The sequence below is a fragment of the Urocampus carinirostris genome, chromosome 1 (genome assembly GCF_059441175.1).
Source record: "Urocampus carinirostris isolate Australia breed hairy pipefish chromosome 1, RoL_Ucar_1.0, whole genome shotgun sequence".
In the NCBI taxonomy this organism is placed as follows: Eukaryota; Metazoa; Chordata; class Actinopteri; order Syngnathiformes; family Syngnathidae; genus Urocampus; species Urocampus carinirostris.
Genome location: NC_142349.1, coordinates 69650682 through 69670359, shown reverse-complemented (window position 1 = coordinate 69670359; position 19678 = coordinate 69650682). Strand labels below are relative to the sequence as shown.

Below are 19678 nucleotides of genomic sequence, written 5' to 3'. Positions count from 1 at the left end.
TTTGTATGAAAAATTATTTTCGAAAAACAGAACAAAACAAGAGCAGCACGGCGGGGCAGTGGTTAGCGCGTGTGCGGCACAGTTCTAAGGTCTTGGGAACCTCCTGTGTGGGTACAAATCCAGCTACCGACCTTCCTGTGCGGAGTTTGTATGTTCTCCCCGTGCTTGCGTGGGTTTCCTCCGGGGACTCCGGTTTCCTCCCACATTCCAAAGACATGCATTTCAGGTGAATTGGCCGGTCCAAATTGTCCCTAGGTGTGACTGAGCGAGTGAGTTGTCTGTCCCCGTGTGCCCTGCGATTGGCTGGCAGCCAGTTCAGGGTGTCCCCTGCCCACTGCCCGGAGATGGCTGGGAAGGGCTCCAGCCCCCCCGCGACCCTAATAAGGATAAGCAGTACAGCTAATTAGATGAGATGAGATAAACTAAATATGAATAAAATGATGACTCACAACACGTGGTAAGCTTTCTCTCCTGACTTTGATCTCTTTGATTTCCGGCAAAACTAACATAAAATGCGACAGAAACAAAATGGAAATAAATCCAAACAGCTTGCCAACATCATATTTGCCGTTCCATGTATTCCGTTACTCCCCAAGCCTGCACAAAATTAGTCATTTTATTCATATTTAGTTTATTTTGTCTTTTATGAGCATATTTGGTAATTGAAAAAAGTAATTGAAAGTAATCCAGTTAAAGTAACCCTACCCAACCCTGTACACCACCATATTGCACTGAAAAGGCTTCAGGCGGCAGTAGCTCAGGAGGTAGAGCGCTCGTCTTGGGATGAAGGGATCCCAGTTCAAATCCCGGCTCGTCCGTGTTACATGTCGAAGTGTCCTTGGGTAAGACACTGAACCCCTAATGCCCCCAATAAGCAGGTTAGCGCCTTACATGGCTGCAAGGCCGCTATTGGGAAATGTGGAGCACATTGTAAAGCGCTTTGGGAAGTCATTGACTTGAAAAGCGCTATATAAAATGCAGATCATTTCATTTCATTTCATTTCATTTCATTTCATTTCCTTTCTACCGAAAATGACGTTTTCCCTGTTTCTTATACCTTTTTTGAATCCTGGATCCTTTTTTTTCCAACTCCTCCCCGCACACAAGCTTCTATCTCCACTCACCTTTGGCCTTTCCTCACCAAGACACTCCCCGCGTCCGTGTTTCTCACTGAGCATCAAGAACAGGGAAGTGTTTGTTTTTCGTTAGCTGCTGGCTGCATCCTCCAGTGGGAGTGTGCAGTTTTGTAGGACTGCGGGATGCATAATTAGAGTTGGCATAGCGGCAGAGCCACGGGTGCTGCGCCTGGAGGTGTCGCTGCCTAAACTAAGACAGCCGCGGCCAAAACAAACCCCTCGGCTGTAATTTCGATAATGACGTCCTGAGATTTGTCTTCCTAGTCGTTTGCATTTTGTGTGTTTTGCCTATGAACAATGTTCCCTGTAATTTTCATTACGGGTCTGAGCGTTCACACAAAGTCGGTGAGTAACGCTTGAAACAACAGTGAGCCACCATAATCCCCAGTGTGGCCAGATAATTCATTATCAAACATGTCCAAAACTTGACATCACGTTACATTTTGCTGAGTTTCCGGCAATGCAAAAGTATTTCTCACTTTTGAATGAATTGACTAATTCCAAGAGATTCCAAAGGTTGCAGGGCCTACAAACGTCATTTGTTTTTACAATTATTTCACAAGATTTCCATTTATTTTATTCCTGGTATCTTTTGTCGCAAAATACTAAAATTTTGGGGGGCTTATATAGTCGGTTGCACAATACAGAACTGTATTTAATCACATTTTTTAGTGGAAGTACAATGTTGGCAACACGATTGGCTTGGTATAATTGGAAATTATTTCAATGCAACACAAACTTTTTCTTTTTTTTCCCTGTTTTTTTTTTCCTTTTTTTAAATTCCTTTAAAAAAAAAAAATCATTGTGTTTATTTTTTCCTAGCTGTTACTTGTTTCTTTTTGTTGAAATGAAATGAAATGAAATGATCTGCATTTGTATAGCGCTTTTCAAGTCAATGACTTCCCAAAGCGCTTCACAGTGTGCTCCACATTTTCCAATTGCGGCCTTGCAGCCATGTAAGGCGCTAACCTGCTTAATGGGGGTATTAGGGGTTCAGTGTCTTACCAAAGGACACTTTGACATGTAACACGGACGAGCCGGGATTCGAACTGGGATCCCTTGGTCCCAAGACGAGCGCTCTACCTCCTAAGTACAGATATAAATAAATGTTGTACTGAGTTAGAGTATTGAAGCACTGATAATATGCTAAATAATTTATAGCTATATATAGTAATATACAGTAGTGCAAAGAGTGCAAGAGGAGCAGCTAACCAGATGTGCAAAACTGAACAAAGAAGTTTGTCATATCTTTGAATTGTTTCTGAACAGGTGTTCCGAGTCATTTTAAACAGACCACTCTTGGACTCTATGCATTACACAACAACAATACCGTATTCCATCGATTTCCGCAGTGTATCCTTTCTATGACCACTTTTATGAAGTACATTTCCTCACGGAAATACATTTATATATTATATTGTAACTCAATTAATGTCGGTTGCCCATGGTGCAATTTTTTTCCCTCTTTTTTCTCTTCCTTTTGTTTCTTTTTTTCTCAGCGCTTCACTCCTTTTTCATTTTGGTATTTTTTTCTTTTTGTTCTATTCCCCCTTCCTTTAAGTCATTTTGTGCATAAATGTACATCATATTTGGTCATATAGGGATGAAAGAAGCAAAAATAACCTAAAGAGCCATTTAGGACCCGGAAGAGCCGGTTCCTTATAGTGAGCCGAGCCGAAGAAGCCGGTTCTCGAAAAACTGCGCTGGATCGATATTCATGTGCGCCGAGAATGTGCGGGCAGTGCGCAATTGCGCACGCGCGCAGTTTAGAGGGAACATTGCCTATGAATGGTGGCTTTTCTTTAAAAAACAGCCGACCTTTGCGTGTAATTGCTCATCTCACACGTTTAGTATCCGCGCCCGTAGCATCTGCAGCCAACCCAACTGCTCATTATTATTTAACATTGCAGTTTGTCAGAGCTGGAAATAGAGCACAGCAAACCCTTTGAAAACATCCAAAGTGCATTTAGACTCACTTTGGTGCAGCAGGTACGAAGAGAGAGAGAGCTTGAAAAAAATATTTTAACTCGTCCCAGAAAATAGTCAGGAATTGCTCAATAAATAGTATTTTCCTACCTAACAGACCAGTATTCACATGGATAATTGATGTGATTTGTGAAAAAATGCTATATTTGTAAAGAAACACAATAAAAAAACACAAAATACAGGTATTTCATGTGAAAATACACCGTGACTTAGGAGCAGGGAACTCACGGGATCAGAGTGTGGTCGGAGGGCGGGAACGAGTTGTGCAGCCGGGACGGGAGATCAGAGCGTGGTCGGTGGGCTAACACAGGTGGAGTAGCCGAGGCGGGAGATCAGAGTGTGGTCGAAGGAAGGAAAAAATCAGGGAGCCGGAGACGATCGGGAGTCTAGGGGCAGAAGAGCAGGATACAGAAACGACGGGACGGACGGGAGCCAGAGTCAAATAGTGCTTGCCTTACATGTGCGGAGGTTTGTTGACGGACTGACAAGGAGTGAAAGGAAGCCGTGTGTTTAAATAGGAGGTGAACCAATCAGGCAACGAGCAGCAGCTGGCTCCAAACGAGCGGGCACAGGTGAGGGCAATGGGAAATCATGACACCCTGGGGATGAATGGGCACTGCCAGACTTTACTTGCTAATGACACACTACAGGAAATGGTTACCCTACCACCCTTGTGGTTAAGAATTGCAACCAACCAACCAAACCAACCAAATAATAACACTCAAATGCATGCACAATCTTGTGCATTGTTTTTTTATTTCATTAATGCAATACATTTTCAATTACTATTTAAAGCTGTTTTAGTGATTAGTAAGATGGATTTTAAGCTTTTTAGGGTTAACATGGCTAGTTTTTGGGGGGCGTGGAATGGATTAATTGGTTTTCAACTTTAAGATTTTAAAAAAATCTAGGTCTTGTTTGTAGAGGGGCCACTATATATTATATGGATTTGAACAGAAACTGGACCCACTTGCGTTGGGTTTCTCACAAGTTTTATTGGGAAGAAGGGAAATGATTGCACAAACGATCCAGTTATCGCTGGGGAGCAGGTCTCTCTGAATGCGGAAGTGGGACTTCCTTGGCGAGCGATGGCGCTGTCAGGAGCGGAAAAAAACAGGTCAGCACCCGGGATACAAGAGCAAAAACGTGGTTGGGATCGAAAACAAGTTGAAAGCCAGGAGAGGAGAGTAGACGTGATTTAGATCAAAAACAGATCTTTATTCGGGACGGGAGAACAGACGTGGTCGAGATCCAAACAGGTAGCAATTCGGGACAGGAGAGCAGACGTGGTCGAGATCAAAATGAAATGAAATGAAATGATCTGCATTTATATAGCGCTTTTCAAGTCAATGACTTCCCAAAGCGCTTTACAATGTGCTCCACATTTCCCAATAGCGGCCTTGCAGCCATGTAAGGCGCTAACCTGCTTATTGGGGGTATTAGGGGTTCAGTGTCTTACCCAAGGACACTTCGACATGTAACACGGACGAGCCGGGATTCGAACTGGGATCCCTTGATCCCAAGACAAGCGCTCTACCTCCTGAGCTACTGCCGCCCCAAACAGATCGTAGCGGGAGACAAACGGGAGCAAAAAAATGGGACAGAGGAAAAAGGGCTTGCCGTGTAAAAACAGAGATTCGCAAACGGACTGACAAATGGGGACTGCGTTTAAACACTGACAGTGAGCCAATCTGTCAACCAGCTGCAGCTGGCGCCACACGGGCGGGGCCAATCGGGCACCATGGCCACCGTGACAATGGAGAATCAAATCTTTCTAGTTGTGTTGCCTGATTTAATAGTATAGGAGGGCTCTGAATGACAAATCATCAGGTCTATTTTTTGTATTGCGCCAAAAACTGTAACATCATATTTAGCTTGATAATTATTGTGCATCCCCAGTAATTATTGTTATTATTTTGTTTGAATGTGTCCCAAATGCGGGAGAGCGATTCGGATTTGTGATTTTCATGGTTCTGGTAATTGGTGCTAACATATTTAACATCTATCTGCAGGTACAATGGAAAGCTGAGAGTGAGGTTTTATGGATGAGACTAAGCAGCTCTAAATCTATGACAGTCAGAGGGATTGGGATCCCCTTTGGGAGAAAGACTTTAAGGATCGAAAAGTTTTGTTGGGGAGCGGTGAAGGACATTTGCAGTTTGCTGGGAACTACAAGAAACAAAATGGAGGAATCTAGATTACCCAAAAATATGTTTAGAACCTCACAGATTGATTTAGTTTTTAAACATTGAAATCAATTGAGTGTCAAAGTTAATATTCTCCCTTCTTATCTTGAGTACTTGTGATGCCATTCAAGCGGATTTCTCATATTTGCTTTTTCCTCTTGTATTCTTATATTATAGTACCCATATTTGATAATGTGGATAAGGATTATCATAAAGGATTTTAATAAAATGAAAGTTTAGACCAGGAGTATAAAACCTAAAGCTTGCGAGCCAGATGTGGTTCTTTACCAGGGTTGGGTAGGGTTACTTTAACTTGATTACTTTCAATTACTCCAATACCAAATATGCTAATAAAAGACAAAAGAAACTAAATACGGTACACCGAGAGAGTTTTCAAAGCTTTAATAATAATATAATAACTTTCATCCCAAACCGTGCCTGTGAAGGGTAGCAAAACGCTACTAGCAACACGCTCGCAACACGGTAAACAGGTCTGTTAAAATAAATATACGGTACTTGTAGAAATTTCGGTAAACCGTCCTCCTCCCCCTCCTTATAATTGACGTCACAAAAGTCGCCTTCCCCGGTATGGGAAAGAGACTTTTTCATACAGGCGTCGTCCTACGCTCCCTTATTCCAAAACACGCTAGCAACACGCTCATAAAGTAAGGCTTACGTGCAATAGCTCTATTTCCTTCTTTATCGGATTGCTCGATTGCGTTTAGCTTGAAAGCTGTGTCATGTGCCTTTCTTATTGCAATTTACTTGGTGAGGATATGTCTACGCTAGAGGTAAGATTGGGCCAAAAAAAAGCACCCGAGCCCGACGCAGGCCCGAGGGGTATTAAACCCGACCCGGACCGAGCCCGACTAATTAACTGGATTTGCTGGCCCGGCCCGAGGGGTCCGAAATTACATATTTTATTTATAAGGAGGGGTGATTTATGATAACAAATTAAACTCTGCCTTTTGTTACAACATCTAGGCCTAAGTTAAATAAAACTGTATAAACATTTACATCTTTTATATTTCTGTGTCTGCACTGCAGATGTTACATTAAGCGACAATCTGTCATTGACGTTTTTTTTTTTTTTGAGGTAGCGAAAACATTTAAGGGCGTCCGTCATTTTGACGACTTGATCATTGGGCCATAATCCACAGCAGCAGTAGTAGTACGTCCTTAAGATTTTAGCGCAGCACTTTCATTCAGGGGGTGTTGACGTGTGGTGCCCTTTTCCGACTCCTATGCAAATCCCCCCCCCCCCCCCCCCCCTGATCGTATTCTATATAAAACGCTTATTAAAACAATAAAGCGAGCTAATTATAATAATTGGGAGATCCTAGTCTATATAACGCGTTTATTTAAACAATAAAGCGTGATTTTATTCTGCAAATTGCGTTTTTTAACGCGGATGAAAATGTCACCAACGTCAATGTACGCTTCCGACAAAAGCGATCGTATTCTATATAAAACGCTTATTAAAACAATAAAGCGAGCTAATTATAACAATTGGGAGATCCTAGTCTATATAACGCGTTTATTTAAACAATAAAGCGCGATCGTATTCTACAAATTGCGTTTTTTAACGCGGATGAAAATGTCACCAACGTCAATGTACGCTTCCGACAAAAGCGATCGTATTCTATATAATACGCTTTAAAACAAAATAAAGCGAGCTAATTATAATAATTGGGAGATTCTAGTCTATATAACGCGTTTATTTAAACAATAAAGCGCGATCGTATTTTACAAAATGCGTTTGTTAATGCGGATGGAAAAGTCACCAACGTCACTGTACGCTATGATTTCCGCAATCACAACTAATTGTACACAAATAATATTTATTTGATTTACTATATTCCTTGGTCTAGTATCCATACATAGTTTAAGTATATATTTTTAATGAACATATATTTATAATTATTAATTAATTAAAAAAAAAAAAAAAAAAAAAAAAAAAAAAGCAGGACCGAACCCGACCCGACCCGACCGTATGACTGACATTTCAGGCCCGACCCGGCCCGAAATTGCCTCGGGTTCGGGTTCGGGCTCGGGCTCGGGCCATAAATCTTAGGTCTAGTCTACGCTAATTTAAATTGTCAATAAGCTAAGAAGTTGCAGTCTTCCTCGGTGCATATTTTCCAGCGGTCTAAATCTTACCTTTTGTACTCGAGCGCCGCTGGCGGCTGTTAGAAAAATTACATAAATTGGCCGCATTACTGAATAAGCCGCAGGGTTGAACGTTTGGGAAAAAAATAGCGGCTTATAGTCATGAATTTACAGTAGTTTTCCTGATGTCTCCTCAATCGTTTTTGTTTTTGATGCCTGAGAATCGGGACTTTTTTTCCCTCCTTTTTTGGCACCTGATAGCAATGTCAGACTCTTGGCAGTCGGCGTTTTGATTCGACACAAAAAATGAAGCTACTTTGTGAACTTCTAAATCGCAACGATCGCGGCTGCATAATGAGCAGATGGTCTTTTCAGTCGTGCGTGACAGTTGAAGGAAATAAGCAATTTACACAATTTATTCTGGAAATAAGGTTGTTGATGTTTGATACAAATGGGCCGGGCACATTTATGATCATAATGATTGATTCAAAACAAAGACAACTACACACTTTTTGTGTTTAATGAACATGTTGCGATAGAATATTCCATCACAGATTCGCTGTGCATCATTTTTTTGTTAATTTTAATACATTATACTGATAAATACATACTTCGGGGAATAATTGTGCCATTTAACATGTGCCTTTTGACTAATAAACAATCATAAAACTTGTTTCTGTTTTTTGGGCCTTGATTTGAGGAATCCAATTGAATGGTTTTCAAGACTAGAGATAATCAAATAGAATTTGGGGCGGCAGTAGCTCAGGAGGTAGAGCGCTCGTCTTGGGATCAAGGGATCCCAGTTCGAATCCCGGCTTGTCCGTGTTACGTGTGGAAGTGTCCCTGGGTAAGACACTGAACCCCTAACATTCCCCCAATGAGATAGAATAGAATGGAATAGAATATACCTTTATTGTCATTGTTACAAAATGGGTTAACAAATTGTGACAACGAAATTGGGCATGACACTCCAGTTTTACACATTCACAGTGAGGTATGAGCCAAGAAGATAAGGGAACAGATAAGATAAGGTTATAAAACAAGGGGGATAAGGCTATAAGTATAATTTACATGGTATAAGCAGGTTAGCGCAAGGCCGCTATTGGGAAATGTGGAGCACATTGTAAAGCGCTTTGGGAAGTCATTGACTTGAAAAGCGTTGTATAAATGCATATCATTTCATTTCATTTTCATTTCAATTTTTTTCTGCTTTTAAATTTGTACACGTATCCTTATCAGTAAGGGGCTGCAAATCATATTTTTCTTTAATTTACTGAAAATAAAGTGTAGAGTGGCCGGTAGGATATTGGATCCGGCTGCTTGGAGTGGTCAGGAACTGCACTTCGCAAACTATACAATATAAAGTATAATAAATAAATAAAAGATACAGAGTCATCACCTCTGATATATAATATTTACCTCTAAAATAAAAAATATACACAACCGGGATATTGTACTTTAAACCAATGTATTGCACTTAAAATCGGGATATTGGACATAGAACCATACTATTGCCCTTAAAACTGTCGTCTAAAACTATGGTTTAGTGCACAGGTGTCAAACAGGCGGCCCGCGGGCCGGATCAGGCCCTCAAATGATTGAATTCGGCCCACGAGACTACACTCAGAGAAGCGCAAGAGAAAAATAAGCTGCAGGTTGGAATATGTCAACTTGATGTTGCCAAAGCTAGGTACCTCTCACAAAGTCACTGTACTTGTATTTATTTCTCTTTCTCTCTCTCTCCCTCTCTCTCTTTCTTTTCCACCCCTTTTCTCCCACTCTGTCTCTGTGTCCTTTAACCTATTTTGCTCTAACTTCCCTTTTTTCCTTTTCTCTCTTTCCTCATTCTATCTTCATACCCTTCGCGCTTTCTTTTCTCTTTTCTCTCCTTTTGTCTTTCTATTTTTCTTTGGAGTTCTTTCTTCCTATCCCTTTCTTTTCCCCATCTCTCACAACTTTTTATCACGCTCTCTCCCTCTCTTTTTCTTTCTCTGTCCCGCCCTCTCTCCTTTTCCCTCCCTCTTTCTCTTATTTCTTTATCTCTTTTTGTTTCTCTTTAATCTACCAGTCCGGCCCCCAAAAGAATGTTTGTTCTATCGTGTGACCCCCGAGTTAAAATGTGTTTGACAACCCTGGTTTAGTGTGTTGGAAGTGTGGGAAGACGCTATCCCTCCGTCTGTTCAATCAGGCCTTGTGGAATCTGAACCGTCGACCTGATGGTAGCAATTCGAAAAGATGGTAAGGAATCATTCAGGATGTTAGCTCTGCTGAGGTAGCAAAAGCTGGCAATTTCCTCCAGGTTGGGCAGGGGGCAGCCAGTGATCTTTTGGGATGTGTTTATAATCCTCTCTAGGGGTTTTCTGTCCGCGATGCAGTACATTAGGGCAGGGGTGACCAAACTTCTCAGAAATCGGGCCAGATTTGGTAAGCTGAAAATTTGTGAGGGCCAACTATTCTGATAAAACTGATAAATTCACTGTAAGTGAAAGGTTTGCAGTGTTTGGCGATCTCAGCGTCGAGACCTCGTAGCTCGACTTTACGGCTCTACTTTGTAGCTTGCCTTTGTAGCGCTCTTTGTAACTCGCCTTTGTAGCTTGTTTATTTGACTCAGGGGTCTCATGAAAAGCTTCGCTGTGCCATTAAAGCAGCTTTCAGTTGCTTCACCTTTTTCACAGTTCCAGTTAGCTTTTTGTGGTCAGCATGTTTCGTCCGGCAGTGCCTCTTGATATTATATTATTTTGAAACAGTCTCTTGGAAAATTAGGCAGACACAGTTATTTTGGATTTTTGGTGAAAAAATACTGCAATGTACACTTTCCCTGGAGGTAGAGTCCCTCACAGTCAACTTTCCTTTTTTATTTTCAGTCGCCATGTCAGTAATGAAGTGGGCCAAAATTCTCACAGAAAGCCAAAAGGCTACTGTCATCATACGATGAAATGTTGATTGTTGTTTGAATAAATATATTTTTATACTGCGGTCAACAATTAAAATTTGATCTTGGGCCGTAGTTGGCCCCTGGTTTGGACTTTGGACATATGTGTGTTTGGGTGCTATTTATAGTAGCAGTGTAGAATTTCCTCTTCAGATTATTCATGCTAGGGACTCTCAAGAAGTGGAGTCACTGCCAGGGTTGGGGAAGGTTACTTTAACTTGATTACTTTCAATTACTTTTGGATTTCTCCAAGACCAAATATGCTAATAAAAGACAAAAGAAACTAAATATGAATAAAATTACAAAATTTTGTGCAGGCTTGGGGAGTAACGAAACACATGGAACGGCAAAAATGATGTTGGTAAGCTGTTTGGATTTATTTTAATTTTGTTTCTGTCGCATTTTATGTTAGTTTTGCCAGAGATCAAAGCCAGGAGAGAAAGCTTACCACGTGTTGTGAGTCCTAATTGTATTCCTATTTAGTTTATTTTGTCTTTTATTAGCATATTTGGTATTGGAGTAATCCAAAATTAATTGAAAGTAATCCAGTTAAAGTAACCCTACCCAACCTTGGTCGCATTTTATGTTAGTTTTGGCGGAGATCAAAGAGATCAAAGCCAGGAGAGAAAGCTTACCACGTGTTGTGAGTCCGAATTGTATTCATATTTAGTTTATTTTGTATTTTATTAGCATATTTGGTATTGGAGTAATCCAAAAGTAATTGAAAGTAATCCAGTTAAAGTAACCCTACCCAACCCTGGTCGCATTTTATGTTAGTTTTGCCGGAGATCAAAGAGATCAAAGCCAGGAGAGAAAGCTTAACATGTGTTGTGAGTCCTAATTCCATTCATATTTAGTTTATTTTGTCTTTTATTAGCATATTTGGTATTGGAGTAATCCAAAAGTAATTGAAAAGAATCCAGTTAAAGTAACCCTACCCAACCCTGGTTGCTTTCTATGTTAGTTTTGCCAGAGATCAAAGAGATCAAAGCCAGGAGAGAAAGCTTACCACGTGTTGTGAGTCATCATTTTATTCATTTTTAGTTTATTTTGTCTTTTATTAGCATATTTGGTTTTGGAGTAATCCAAAAGTAATTGAAAGTAATGCAGTTAAAGTAACCCTACCCAACCCTGGTCGCATTTTATGTTAGTTTTGCCAGAGATCAAAGAGATCAAAGCCAGGAGAGAAAGCTTACCACGTGTTGTGAGTCCTAATTTTATTCATATTTAGTTTCTTTTGTCTTTTATTAGCATATTTGGTTTTGAAGTCATCCAAAAGTAATTGAAAGTAATGCAGTTAAAGTAACCCTACCCAACCCTGACGATAGTCATGGAACAATGTAGTACTGTATACTGCAGTTGCAGTTACTGGTTTATTATTGTTATTATTTCAGATTTTGTTTTTGCCGTGATATTTCTACTCCACATCAATTTGTATCTTAAAAGCCATCATAGACCTCAGCACAATCTATTTTCTCATATCATTCCCACTGACTCTATCCCATCACAACGCCATTAGAGAGAAATGAAATCACATGAGCCCAGCCACTTCACCATCATTCCGCTCTGCGAAAAAAAGATTCACAAAATAGCTTTAGCAATTCTAAACAGCCCGAGAGAATTTTCAATGTTTGGATTATGTGAGTGCGACGAAAATGTCTTTCTTTAAGCCTCCCAAATGAGGGAACACGGGGTAGTGAAGGCGATGATTGGATTTCCTTGACGTGACTTCCGACTAGGGTATGGGGTGTTGGTGTTTTCAGTGTTTATCCCTCGGCTTTTAGGGAAAAATAGGCATTCAATAACTAACAATAATAAACACGTGGCACAGTTTAGGCAGATTTTGACAAAAAATTGTTATATTACACCAGTTTACACAAGTTTTGTTTTACAAACAGGCTCAGACAACTCCTCCCATGGCTGTCACCACACTAAATCAGGGTACAAAACCGTGCAAAATTGTTTGGGGGTTTTCTTCATTGTTACTGTTTTCCGCTTTTTCTTCCCCCTTGTTCCTTACTTATTTAGGACCTATTACTATGGGCATTAAAACTTACTAAATAACAATAAAATGAGATGTGGTCCCTTTCAAATTTCATCGGAATGGTGCTAAACTCAGATTCAGATTGAAGTACTGATAATATGCTAAATAATTTATAGCTATGTATAGTATTATACAGTAGTGCAAAGAGTGCAAGAGGAGCAGCTAACCAGATGTGCAAAACTGAACAAAGAAGTTTGTCATATCTTTGAATTGTTTCTGAACAGGTGTTCCGAGTCATTTTAAACAGACCACTCTTGGACTCTATGCATTACACAACAACAATACCGTATTCCATCGATTTCCGCAGTGTATCCTTTCTATGACCACTTTTATGAAGTACATTTCCTCACGGAAATACATTTATATATTATATTGTAACTCAATTAATGTCGGTTGCCCATGGTGCCAATTGGCCCCGCCGTTTGGCGCCAAATGCGATTCGTTGACTGACTGGCTTCCCTCCTATGTAAGCTCACTGCTCTCACTCAACCTTTGTCGGTCTGCCAACGAACCTCTGCACCCTCAAGACATGTGTTTTGACTTTGTCCGGTATCCTGTTTGTGTATCCTTTCCGGTATCGATCCCGTCTATCTCGTCCTGTTTTGATATCGGTCTCCAGTGTCTGGTATCGTTCCCGTCTATCTCGTTCTGTCTGATCACCATCTGTCCGGTATCGGCTCATGTAACTGGTATCGATCTCGTTGGTCTCTGGCTTCCTGTTGTTCCACGTCCGACTTCTGTCTTCCGGCCAGCCATTGCCGAATTACTGGCGTTTGTGTTGATGTGCATGGCTGCCCCATTCAAGTCAAGTCCTGTTTGTTTGTATAGCCCTTAATCACAAAGAGTCTCAAAGGTCCGCACAGACCAAAGACTATTGCAAACTATTATTACAGACTATTAACCTACACGAGGGCAAATGATACACATATTTTCAACATAAGGTATAGGTTATTCATATACTATAGAGTAGAAGTGTGTTTTAAGCTTAGATTCAAACATTTCCACTGAGGTTGCAGATCGAATCTCAGGGGGGAGAGCATTCCAAAAAGCTTGTGTGAGAAACGTTACGCATCTGGATCAACCTGTTCCGGTTCATGACAATTAACCTATTTCATTGAGGATATTATCCGGGATATCTTTATGCTGCAAAGTACCCTGGACAATTGTATCCATCCATATATACAGTAGGTCTGGCAAGCAACTGACAAACACGACTAGTAAACACACAGGATGCAGCAACGAAGCACGTTTATTCTGTTTCTTATATTGAGCACCTGCTAAGGAGTTTTTAATTGGATGCCAGTTTCTTATTTTGACCATTATTGTGCACTTTTACACATCTTTGTCACATCTTTGTTGCTGTTCATACTTTTTACAGCTTATCTGTTTTTTTGTAATTTTGAAGATTTATTTGCCTTGTAATAACAGAGTTTCGCTGACGGACTGACAACCAGAGGGTGACAGGACGGGGCTTAAAAAAGGACAGGGAACCAATCATGTAGCCCGCAGCGGGTGAGTGGCTAGCACGTCTGCGGCACACTCATGGGATAAACTCCAGCTGCAAGCTTTCCTGTGTGGAGTTTGCATGTTCTCCCCATGATTGCGTGAGTTTCCGCCGGGAACCCCGGTTTCCTCCCACATTCCAAAGACATACATGTCATATTAATTAGCCGGTTCAAATAGCAAACAAGCATGTTATTTGGCTGATTTTGTTTTTGAATTAAATCATTCTTTCATCACCGCGATTAAATCACTTTGTCAGAGACCAGAAATGGAGACAGGACACACTTGCGTTCGTTTTACTTGGCTTTATTTAGAAGGAGGAAAGGGCTTGCACCCACGATCCGGTGATCCTTGGTCACGGGTAGCAAATCGCTTGGAACGCGGAAGTGGCACTTCCGTGGCGAGCAAAGGCAGTGTCGAGAGCGGGAAAAGAACAGGTTGATGGCCGGGACGGTGGAGCAGAAACGTTATCGAGTTCGTAAAAGGGGTCGGCGCCGGGAATCAAACGGGAATCAGGACAGGATAGAGTCAGGGTCAAAAAGGGCTTGCCTAGCGTGGGGCTGAGGTTTGCAGACGGACTGACAATGGGTGACAGGAAAACGGGGGAGATGAGCAGCCAATCAGGGTCTGAGGCAGTTGGTGCCAAAGGAGCCGACTCAGGTGCCTCGCATGGATCAGTTATTTGATTTTCACCAGTCTTGAAAACAAATAATGCAAATTGATCCAATAAGCTCCTAAGAAACAGAAAGCAGTGAGTTTAAAGGTGCTTGTAAAGTGACGTCGTAATTCTGCTAAGAACAGATTTTTCAATGGGGCCTATTAAGAGAATTAATGCTGATATGGAACTATGATTCTGTAACAGGTACAGTTTACACCCTATGCACTCATTAGTGGACTTCACATTTGTTTTTCCGATTTTTACTGAAGGAAGCAGAAAATAAAACAGCAAAACTGCTCACTAAAACATGCAAAAGCTGACCAAGGATTCCCTCTGCCAAACAGACAAAATGCTGTGCCGTTCATTTTGTAGGACCTGTTAGGAGTATAGGCAACTAGATTAATTTAGCAGACACAGCGTGATTCATCAAAGCTTGGAAGCCTCTGAAAACTGCAGGGTGTGGTTACCCGCTGTTGCTCAAAATAAGGATGAAGCACAATAAGGCTGTGTTTCCACTTTAAACTGCTAGATTAAGGAAAATTCTTGCAACATAGAGGTACTTGGAACTAAGGGGGAGTGATATTAGGGATTTTAGTATACAGGCGATCCAAGCGAATACATGGTAGTATCAATTGATACTGGTTCCGATGCCAAGACATTTTCCTTAGTAATATCATGATTATTGAACAATTACCGTACATTTCGGCCTATAAGCCGCTACTTTTTTCCCTAACTTTCAACCCTGCGGCTTATTCAGTAATGCGGCCAATTTATGTAATTTTTCTAACGGCCGCCAGTGGCGCTCGAGTGTTGCTACCATTAACTGCCCTGTCAAAGCTATATTATTATTATTGAAGCTTTGGAAACTCTCTCCGTGTACCGTCTTTCTTTGTAAATATGTGTAACCCGTGTATAATACCGTATGTATTTGCAACTGTATATTTTTGTAATGTCTTTTTTTGTATTTATTTTAGACACTTATTCTGATATGTTTTGCACGGATAAACGAAAAATGAGGGGCGGAACAAACGCGGGGTGCCGAGTTTAAGTGAGGACCGCTAAAGGTGAGGGACAGACAAGGAAAGAAGAGGGGGTAAGAAAAAGGAGTTGCGTGAGTAAATGTGTTCATCTGATATATTTTTCCCACCCTTACCTTTGGAAGTATACACTTTTTTCCTTAGATTACTGTCAACGGGACCTGGACTTTGCAGGTCTTCATCAAACCTTAAGTACCGGTATCATTTTCCATTCATTTTGCCGGCTGTGATTTTTCGACTGTGGACTTTAATGAAGGACATTTATTTTCAATCGCGGGACTTGAAGTTGGGTTTGGGTTAATTTTGTGTTTGTGTTTGTGTTACATGTTATTTGTCAATTGTCTCCATTGTTTTCTAGTCATTTCTATTGCTATGCAGTATTTGAATTTTTGATACATTCCTGCCTTTTTGGTTTGACTCTTATGGCCTTTAGTCGGAAATAGTTGTAAAGACATAATTCTATTTATCTTTCAAACTGCAAATTTTAACAATGTAGTTATTCAATAAAAGAGTAACATTTTAATGTCTTTTACTTATTAATAATCATTAAAGCGGCGCTGCCACGAGCGGCTGCCTTTTCCAGCAGCTGCCCTATTGTTTTATTGTCTGCTCCTATCTTCGGTGTTTTTTCTTCCCGTTTTGACAACTACACTATGAATTACTTCTATCCTATGGGACATGGGTTTTAGCGCACAAAAAATGCGTGTATTCAAGGAATTTCAACTCCTTGCCCTGACGAATTCTCGTGCCGGCGTGATGAAGGGGCCTATCGTGGAAGAAGAGCCGGAGCTAGCGGCTAGCGGCGTTATAAGTCTTCGGTACCATCCGTAATCATGGTAAATGCAGTTGCTGTGTTTCGGAAACGTGGCTCACGTTTAGCATTCCGGACGCTAACGTGTAGCCACCCGGAGCTACCCGGAGCTAATCCGGCTTCATCGCCGCTAAACAGAGACACGAAAGCCGGGGGGAATCGGAGAGGAGGCGGACTTGCTAACACGAGGTGGTATATCCCTGGATTTTCACAAAGAAAAGTTTTCCATCTGCCGCAGGGATGTCGAACTTTTGGACTGGCGTGACGTCATCTACTCCGCTACAAGCACCCCGAGGGCATCATGTTAATCTGTTAATAAACAAGGGGGTAGACTGCTGGAAGTGTGAATTTCCCTACGGGGATGAATAAAGTATCTATCTATCTATCTATCTATCTATCTATCTATCTATCTATCTATCTGTCAGTCTTTCTCTCTCTTCCTCTCTATCTGTCAGTCTTTCTCTCTCTATCTATCTATCTATCTATCTATCTATCTATCTATCTATCTATCTAATGATTACACAGCACAACGATTTAAGAGATAGAGAGTGAGAGAAAAAGGGAGAAAGAGAGAGAGAGAGAGAGAGAGAGAGAGAGAGAGAGAGAGAGAGAGAGAGAGAGAGAGAGAGACCACTAGAGCATCTTTGTGAGAGGCAACTGGCTTTGGCAACATCAAGTGGACATATTTCAACTTATAGATCATTTTGTAATATTTTGAAATTCGTCCAGAAAGGTACACCACATAGCAATGCCCGGTGGTGGTTGAAGTGACACAAAGACGAAAGAAGGTCAACAAGGATATCAAACCGTGGTACTAACATTTGGGAGACATTTACAGTTCAGATTCAATCACAACCGCAGCATGACATTCCTGAGAGGCATGGAGAAAATCAAACATCTTTGATATTTACCTTCGGGGTCTTGAACTGAGCGGCACTGCGTTATGGCGGTTGCTGAAAACCAAGCACCTGCAGAGACGTGAAGCAAGAGGGCTTCTATTTGTGTATCGGATCGAATTCACATAAGAGAAACGAGATCGGGAGCAGGATTCTGTTTTTAACCTGGAAAATGAATTTAAGATTTGGCTTTTAAAAACAAGGTGGGTCACACTGGGTCTTATTTTGAAGGGGTGGACGATACACGGAATCTTAATATTCATCCAATCCAACACATGATCATTGAATAATTGAACCCTCCTTTTGAAGTTAGTTTACATTCTTGATAAACACAGCAAAAATATTTTAAGCACTAAAATGTCATATTTATTAAAGGGGCAGTGTGATCATAAAATTTCAATTACCGTAAATTCTGGACTATAGAGCGCACCTGGATATAAGCCGCACCCACCACATTTTAAGAGGTAAACCGATTTTGTACATACATAAGCCACACCTCTATATAAACCGCATGCGCTCACATTTAATCATGTAACACAAACACAAACTTAACCCAAACCCGACTTCAAGTCCCGCGATTGAATCTATATGGGGGTTTTGGGGTTTTTAAGGGTTATTGTTCTGTCTTCGTTATTCATTATCCATTATCCGTTATCGGTCAGTTCATAATACGCTACAAAGCCTAGGAGCCGGGACACTTACTCTCAGCCAAAAGGCCAAGCTAAGGTCCTAGCCCTAAAGCCTTGCTGCGATCATTGCGAATACACCGTTCCCGGAGGTACTGCAATACCGGGCCGATGCGTGGAGTGGACAGAGCAAGCTCTTATTCCATCTCCGAATTGCAAAAATCAAAGAAGGCCAAGCTAAAAGGCCAAGCTAAGGACCTAGCATCAAAGCCTTGCTACAGGCCAAGCTAAGGACCTATGTGGGGTTTTTAAGGGTTATTTATCTATCTTCGTTATTCATTATTCATTATCCGTTATCGGTCAGTTCATAATACGCTACAAAGCCTAGGAGCCGGGACACTTACTCTCAGCCAAAAGGCCAAGCTAAGGTCCTAGCCCTAAAGCCTTGTTGCGATCATTGCGAATGCACCGTTCCCGGAGGTATTGCAATACCGGGCCGATGCGTGGAGTGGACAGAGCAAGCTCTTATTCCATCTCCGGAATGCAAAAATCAAAGCTAAAAGGCCAAGTCCAGATCCGCTGTGAGATCACTAGACTGCTACACCGGAGAGCCACTGACCTATGTCCTTCATCAAAGACCACAGTCCAAAAATCACAATCGACAAAATGAACAGAAAATGATACCGGTACTTAAGGTTTGATGCAGACCTGCAGAGTCCAGGTCCCGTTGAAAGTAATCCAAGGAAAAAAGTGTATACTTCCTAAGGTAAGGGTGGCAAAAATATATCAGATGAACACATTTACTGACGCAACTCCTTTTTCTCTAACCAACTTTTTACCCCTTCTTCTTTCCTTGTCTGTCCCTCACCTTTAGCGGTCCCCACTTAAACTCGGCACCCCGCGTTTGTTCCGCCCCTCATTTTTTGTTCACACGTGCAAAACATATCAGAATAAGTGTCTAAAATAAATACAAATAAATACATTACAAAAATATACAGTTGCATATACATATTATACATGGGTTACACATATTTACAAAGAAAGACGGTACACCGAGAGAGTTTTCAAAGCTTTGTTAATAATAATATAGCTTTGACAGGGCAGTTCATGGTAGCAACACTCGAGCGCCGCTGGTGGCCGTTAGAAAAATGACATAAATTGGCCGCATCACTGAATAAGCCGCAGGGTTGAAGGTTAGGGGAAAAAAGTAGCGGCTTATAGTCCGGAATTTACGGTAGTAAAATAAGAACAAAATTGCTTTGAACACTAGGCAAAAATACATGATCTATCATACCAATGTTATTTTTCATTAAAAAAAAAAAAGAAGATCATAGTTAGTGAAATTCGTATTCCTTTAATATAGTGGAATCTCTACCTAGAAGTTGCCTTCTTTTTTTCTGACATCTTGCTACTACACCGTGCTCTTGGCATTAGTTTTCAGCCGCATTAGACAATACAATGGTATCTAGTGGTCAAAGATTACTATCATAGGTATTGGAATGTGTAAATGTTTTAAACAGTGAAATCCCTACCTAGATGTGGCCGCCATGTTTGTCTGACATATTGCTGCTACGCTGTGCTCTTGAAAGTGGTGTTCATTCGCATTTGACAATATAGTGTCATGTCGTTGTAAAATTTGACTACAATTCAAACTTTAGCAGTATGTATGTCTTAAGCAATGTAATGAACAAGCTCTTTTGGCTCTGTTGCCTCGGTGACAATGTCATGGTTACCGTTATACATCACCTGTGCCC

General features: G+C 41.0%; 1 protein-coding gene, 1 non-coding gene and 1 pseudogene across 2 annotated transcripts in view; 1 reads left to right on the top strand and 2 right to left on the bottom strand.

Moving 5' to 3' along the window:
• Positions 1-19678, top strand: part of brinp2 (BMP/retinoic acid inducible neural specific 2) — a 288092-nt gene that overhangs the window by 71423 nt on the left and 196991 nt on the right. The gene's annotated exons all lie outside the window — the stretch shown is intronic.
• Positions 18055-18182, bottom strand: LOC148376693 (U2 spliceosomal RNA; annotated as a pseudogene).
• LOC148376692 (U2 spliceosomal RNA) lies at positions 18383-18581 on the bottom strand. Its single transcript, XR_015848741.1, has one exon. It is a non-coding gene; the product is annotated as a U2 spliceosomal RNA (small nuclear RNA).